Source organism: Pseudophryne corroboree, chromosome 3 (genome assembly GCF_028390025.1).
Source record: "Pseudophryne corroboree isolate aPseCor3 chromosome 3, aPseCor3.hap2, whole genome shotgun sequence".
Taxonomy (NCBI): Eukaryota; Metazoa; Chordata; class Amphibia; order Anura; family Myobatrachidae; genus Pseudophryne; species Pseudophryne corroboree.
Genome location: NC_086446.1, coordinates 618868953 through 618874952, shown reverse-complemented (window position 1 = coordinate 618874952; position 6000 = coordinate 618868953). Strand labels below are relative to the sequence as shown.

Below are 6000 nucleotides of genomic sequence, written 5' to 3'. Positions count from 1 at the left end.
ATGGCATGCTTATAGTGAGGGGAATTGCAAGGACGCTGTATATCAAAACAGGAGTGAATGAAATGAAGTGATGTGTTTAAAAAAGTAAAAGAAATAGTGCTGAAGCTCAGCAGAGCAGGGTTCCCTGAAAGTGCTGGCTAGAAAGTGCAAGGTGCAAAAAGCAGGAAGGACTGACAGGTCTAATAGAAATAATAGCAGGTGACACAAGGACCACCCTCAAAACAAACTACTGCAAAGCAATGCCCACTTGTTACGGCTATCAATATAAATAAGAATATATGTGCAAAAAGAATCCAAACTGCCCTGTTGGGGAGAAAACCCACAGAATGCACAATGTCCGCTGCCTTGTGGTATTAAGTGAGTGATGTACAGCACCCAGTATTCCCAGATCGTCACCGATACTGGTACTGACTGGGCCCAACACTGCCTTGTTTCCAAGATCAGCCGGAATTGGACGTTTGCCAGTGTGGTATGGCTGTAAATATCACTAGACCAACATATGTTGTCTACTGGGGAATCCCATATAGGCAGCTGGAATCTGATACTGCTAAATACAACACCAAAGGTGGACAATAAGCTGCACATAGTGAGCAAGAGAGGGTCTGCATGGTGGATGTTGAAAGCGAGGGTGAAAGGAAAGGTGTCACTGCTAGTGAAGTGGGGACCTGTCAGGATCGAGTCTCTAGATATATAAAGACACACGGCGGTGTCTGACAGCACATAGCATGCAAAGAACATCAATGACAGGACACACGGCGGTGTCTAAGAAAATTAAACCAAACAGCGAAATGCAGAGTCCAACAAAAAGTCACTATAATATGTCACAGGAAACAACCTAAACGAAAATCTTCATTGAGGCCAATCGGAGTAAGGCAATTAAGTCTGTGTATCCATTGTATATATACATACATATTTATTAAATATGTGTTTATTTAAATTGTGTTTGCTTTCACTCATGGCTGAGTTTAAGAGTTACCATGACAGAAAAACTAGAGGTGAAACTTATTTGTCCTATATAAGTACTAGAGACAACGACGCCTGTTCTATCAAAACTGATCCTGATATGAATAAGCAATTTTATCATCTTGAAGACCTCCTAACAGAGGAGATGAAAAATTGGTGAGACGGTATATGCCTCCAAAAATATATAGATGCCAAAATTATACCAAGAGGTCTTAGATTTTTTAAACATTTATCTATTAATGAGAACCCCGAATTACAAAAGAAATGGAATGAGACATTAGACCTCTGTTCATCTTCATTAATGAGATTGCTTATTCATTTTAGGAATGATAAAGTATCTAAAATAACTGAGAAAATAGATGAGATCAAAGAAGATCTCTTGAAATTTAAGGATCAACCCTCTTTTAAATAAAAAGATGAACAGACAAATATGAGTAGAGAAATTTGAGAAAGAGATTGTTTACTCTAAACGACACAAATTCTCTAGGGACCTTTAAGATTACAAAACAGACACCATTAGGTTGTATAATAAGCAGAAGAGGGTCAACAAACGTGAATATAATCCTAAACTGAGAACCCCTGTTAAAACAAGGGTCAGGAATAACCATTACCAGAGATTTAATTATCCTTCTCATAAACCCAATAGACCCATTAGAAGTATGAATCCCCATGAAATAAGGGATACAATACACCAAGATACGAGCACTAAACCTAAGAGAATACAATCAGGCGAGAGGATACATTCTGACCAACCTAAGGATTTTTGTCAGCTGTCCAAATTCATTATCCCAGTCCATACGACTCCCTGAATCTCCTCACACCAAGAAAACGCAGAGTAAGAGAGGGAGAAGAGGAGGAAGAAGAAAAAGAAACCAGGCAAGCAAGATTCAGGTAGACAGTAAGGGTATCTATAACCTTTCCTCGCATCAATTTACCAGTGACCAACTTTCATTATTACAAAAAGGGTTAAACATTGCCCCTACTAAAGAACCTAATATTTTTTTTAACTTTTTCTAGATCTTAATAAATTCACTAGAGATTTGTGTAGGAAGCGTTATTTTGAATCAGTCGCACTGCTGATCGGTGAGTGATTGACAGGAAAGGGGCATTTCTGGGAGGTAACTGAGCGTTTTCCGGGAGTGTGCTAAAAAATGCAGGCGTGTCAGGGAAAAATGCAAGAGTGGCTGGAGAAATGGGGGAGTGGCTGGCCAAACGCAGGGCGTGTTTGTGACGTCAAACAAGGAACTAAACGGACTGAGGTGATCGCAGTCTAGGAGTAGGTCTGGAGCTACTCAGAAACTGCATGAAAATTTTTAGTAGCAGTTCTGCTAATCTTTCGTTCGCTATTCTGCTAAGCTAAGATACACTCCCAGAGGGCGGCGGCTTAGTGTTTGCAATGCTGCTAAAAGCAGCTAGCAACCAAACAACTCGAAATGAGGGCCATAATTTTTGAAATATTATGATCAGCAGCGCTGGTAATTTTTCTTTTTTTGAGGATATGGGTGTTGCTGGCGCTGAGGAGGAAGTTGACGATGAGGATTCTGATGGTGATGTGGTTTGTTTAAATGAGGCACTGGGGAAGACACCTGTTGTCTGTGGAATGAAGAAGCCCATTGTGATGCTGTGGAATTATTTCTCCACAAATCCAGACAACAGGTGTCAAGCCATGTGTTGCCTCTGTCAATCTGTAATAAGTAGGGATAAGGATGTTAACCACCTAGGAATATCCTCCCTAATACGTCACCTGCAGCGCATTAATCATAAGTCAGTGTCAAGTTGTGAAACTTTGGGTAAGAGCGTAAGCAGTCCACTGACACCTAAATCCCTTCTTCCTCTTGTACCCAAGCTCCTGCAAGCCACACTACCAACTCCCTCAACGTCAACTTCCTCCTCAGTCAGGAACGTTCGTAGTCCTGCAGGCCATGTCACTGTCAAGACTGAGGAGTCCTCTCCTAACCGGGATTCATCCAGAGGATCCTGGAGTGGTACGCCTGCTGTTGCTGCCGCTGCTGTTGTTGCTGCTGGGAGTCGATCGTCATCCCAGAGGGGAAGTCGGAAGACCACTTGTACTACTTCAACTAAGCAATTAACTGTCCAACAGTCCTTTGTGAGGAAAATGAAATATGACAGCAGTCATCCTGTTGCAAAGCGGATAATTGAGGCCTTGACACTTATGTTGGTGTTAGACGTGCGTCCGGTATCCGCCATTAGTGCAGTGGGATTTATACAATTGATGGAGGTGTTGTGTCCCCAGTACCAAATCCCATCTAGGTTTCACTTCACTAGGCAGGCGATACCGAGAATGTATAGAGACAACAGAAAAAGTGTCACAGTGTCCTACAAAATGCGGTTGTATCCAGTGTCCACTTAACCACGGACATGTGGACGAGCGGAACAGGGCAGACTAAGTACTATATGACTGTGACAGCCCACTGGGTAGATGTATTGCCTCCCGCAGCAACAACAGCAGCAGCGGCACCAGTAGCAGCATCTTGCAAATCCAAACACGTTTCTAGGCAGGCTACGCTGTGTATCACCGCTTTCCGTAAGAGGCACACAGCTGACAACCTCTTAAGAAAACTTAGGGACATCATCGCGCATTAGCTTACCCTACTTAGACTCTCCTGGGGATTTGTAATATTGGACAACGCCACCAATATTGTGCGTGCATTACAACTGGGCAAATTCCAGCACGTCCCATGTTTTGCACATACAATTAATTTTTGAAAAATGACAGGGGTGTACAGGAGATGCTGTCAGTGGCCCAAAAAAATTGCGGCCAACTTTCAACATTCTGCCACTGCGTGCAGAAGACTGGAGCACCAGCAAACACTCCAGAACCTGCCCTGCCATCAACTGAAGCAAGAGGTGGTAATGAGGTGGAATTCAACACTCTATATGCTTCAGAGGATGGAGAGCAGCAAAAGGCCATTAAAGCCTATACATCCACCTACAATATAGGCAAAGGAGGGACTCAAGTGCAGTGGAGAATGATTTCCATATTGTGCAAGGTTCTCCAACCCTTTGAACTTGCCAGACGTGAAGTCAGTTCAGACACTGCCAGCTTGAATCAGGTCATTCCCCTCATCAGGCTTTTGCAGAAGCAGCTGGAGAAATTAGAGGAGGAGCTAAAACAGAACGATTCTGCTAAGTATGTGGGACTTGTGGATGGAGCCCTTCATTCGCTTTGCCAGGATTCAAGGGTGGTCAATCTGTTGAAATCAGAGCACTACATTTTGGCCACCGTGGTCGATCCTAGGTTTAAAGCCTACGTTGTATCTCTCTTTCCGGCAGACACAAGTCTGCAGAGGTTCAAAGACCTGCTGGTGAGAAAATTGTCAACTCAAGCGGAACGTGACCCGTCAACAGCTCCTTCTTCACTTTCTCCCGCAACTGGGGCTGCGAGGAACAGGATAAGAAATCCGAGCCCACCCGCTGGCAGTGATGCAGGGCAGTCAGGAGCGAGTGCTGACATCTGGTCCGGCCTGAAGGACCTGCCAGCGATTACTGACATGTCTACGGTCACTGCATATGATTCTGTCACCATTGAAAGACTGGTGGAGGATTATATGAGTGACAGCATCGAAGTAGGCATGTCAGACAGTCCGTACGTATACTGGCAGGAAAAATAGGCAATTTGGATGCCCTTGCACAAACTGGCTTTATTTTACCTAAGTTGCCCCCCACCAGTGTGTACTCTGAAAGAGTGTTTATTGCAGCCGGTAACCTTGTCAGCGATCTGCGTAGGAGGTTACTTCCACAAAATGTGGAGAAGATGATGTTCATCAAAATGATTTATAAATTCCTCCGGGACGACCTTTACCAGCAATTGCCTCCAGAAAGTACACAGGGACATGTGATGGTGGATTCCAGTGGGGACGAATTAATAATCTGTGTTGGAGGAGGATGTACACAGTGAAAGGGGTGAGGAATCAGAGGATAAGGTCAATATCTTGCCTCTGTAGAGCCAGTTTGTGCAAGGAGAGATTGATTGCTTCTTTTTTGGCGGGGGCCCAAACAAACCAGTCATTTCAGCCACAGTCGTGTGGCAGATCCTGTCGCTGAAATGGTTGGTTTGTTAAAGTGTGCATGTCCTGATTATACAACATAAAGGTGGGTGGGAGGGCCCAAGGACAATTCCATCTTGCACCTCTTTTTCTTCATTGCATCATGTGCTGTTTGGGGACTATTTTTTTAAAGTGCCATCCTGTCTGACACTTCCGTATATGTCCAGTTGTACTGCCAATTATTTCCAGTGATTTTGCCGTATAATTCCAGTGATTTGGACGTATAATTCCAGTATAATTGCCATTTATTGCCAGTGATTTTGCCGTTTAATTCCAGTGATTAGGACGTATAATTCCAGTGATTTTGCAGTATAATTCCAGTGATTTGGATGTATAATTCCAGTGATTTTGCCATTTTATTCCAGTGATTTGAACGTATAATTCCAGTGATTTTGCAGTATAATTCCAGTGATTTGGACGTATAATTCCAGTGATTTTGCCATTTAATTCCAGTGATTTGGATGTATAATTCCAGTGATTTGGACGTGTAATTCCAGTGATTTTGACGTGTAATTCCAGTGATTTTGCAGTATAATTCCAGTGATTTGGATGTATATTTCCAGTGATTTTGCCGTATAATTCGAGTGATTGTGCCGTATAATTCCAGTGATTTGGATATATAATTCCAGTGATTTGGACGTATAATTCCAGTGATTTGGACATATAATTCCAGTGATTTTGCAGTATAATTCCAGTGATTTGGACATATAATTCCAGTGATTTTGCTATTTAATTCCAGTGATTTGGATGTATAATTCCAGTAATTTGGATTTATAATTCCAGTGAGAATTGTTTGTATCGCTTGGCTTAGTCATACAGCTCTCTCATTGCACCTCTTCGACATCTTTGCATGAGGTGCTGTTTGGGGCCTTGTTTTTGAAAAGTGCCATCCTGTATGACACTGCTGTATGAGTCCAGGGGTACTGCTGTATTAGTCCTGGGGTATAAGTCCACAAATTGCAGAATTTTT

General features: G+C 42.8%; 1 pseudogene; it reads right to left on the bottom strand.

Annotated features, from left to right (window-relative positions):
• Positions 1–363: 363 nt before the first annotated feature.
• LOC134898316 (5S ribosomal RNA) lies at positions 364–483 on the bottom strand (annotated as a pseudogene).
• Positions 484–6000: the final 5517 nt, after the last annotated feature.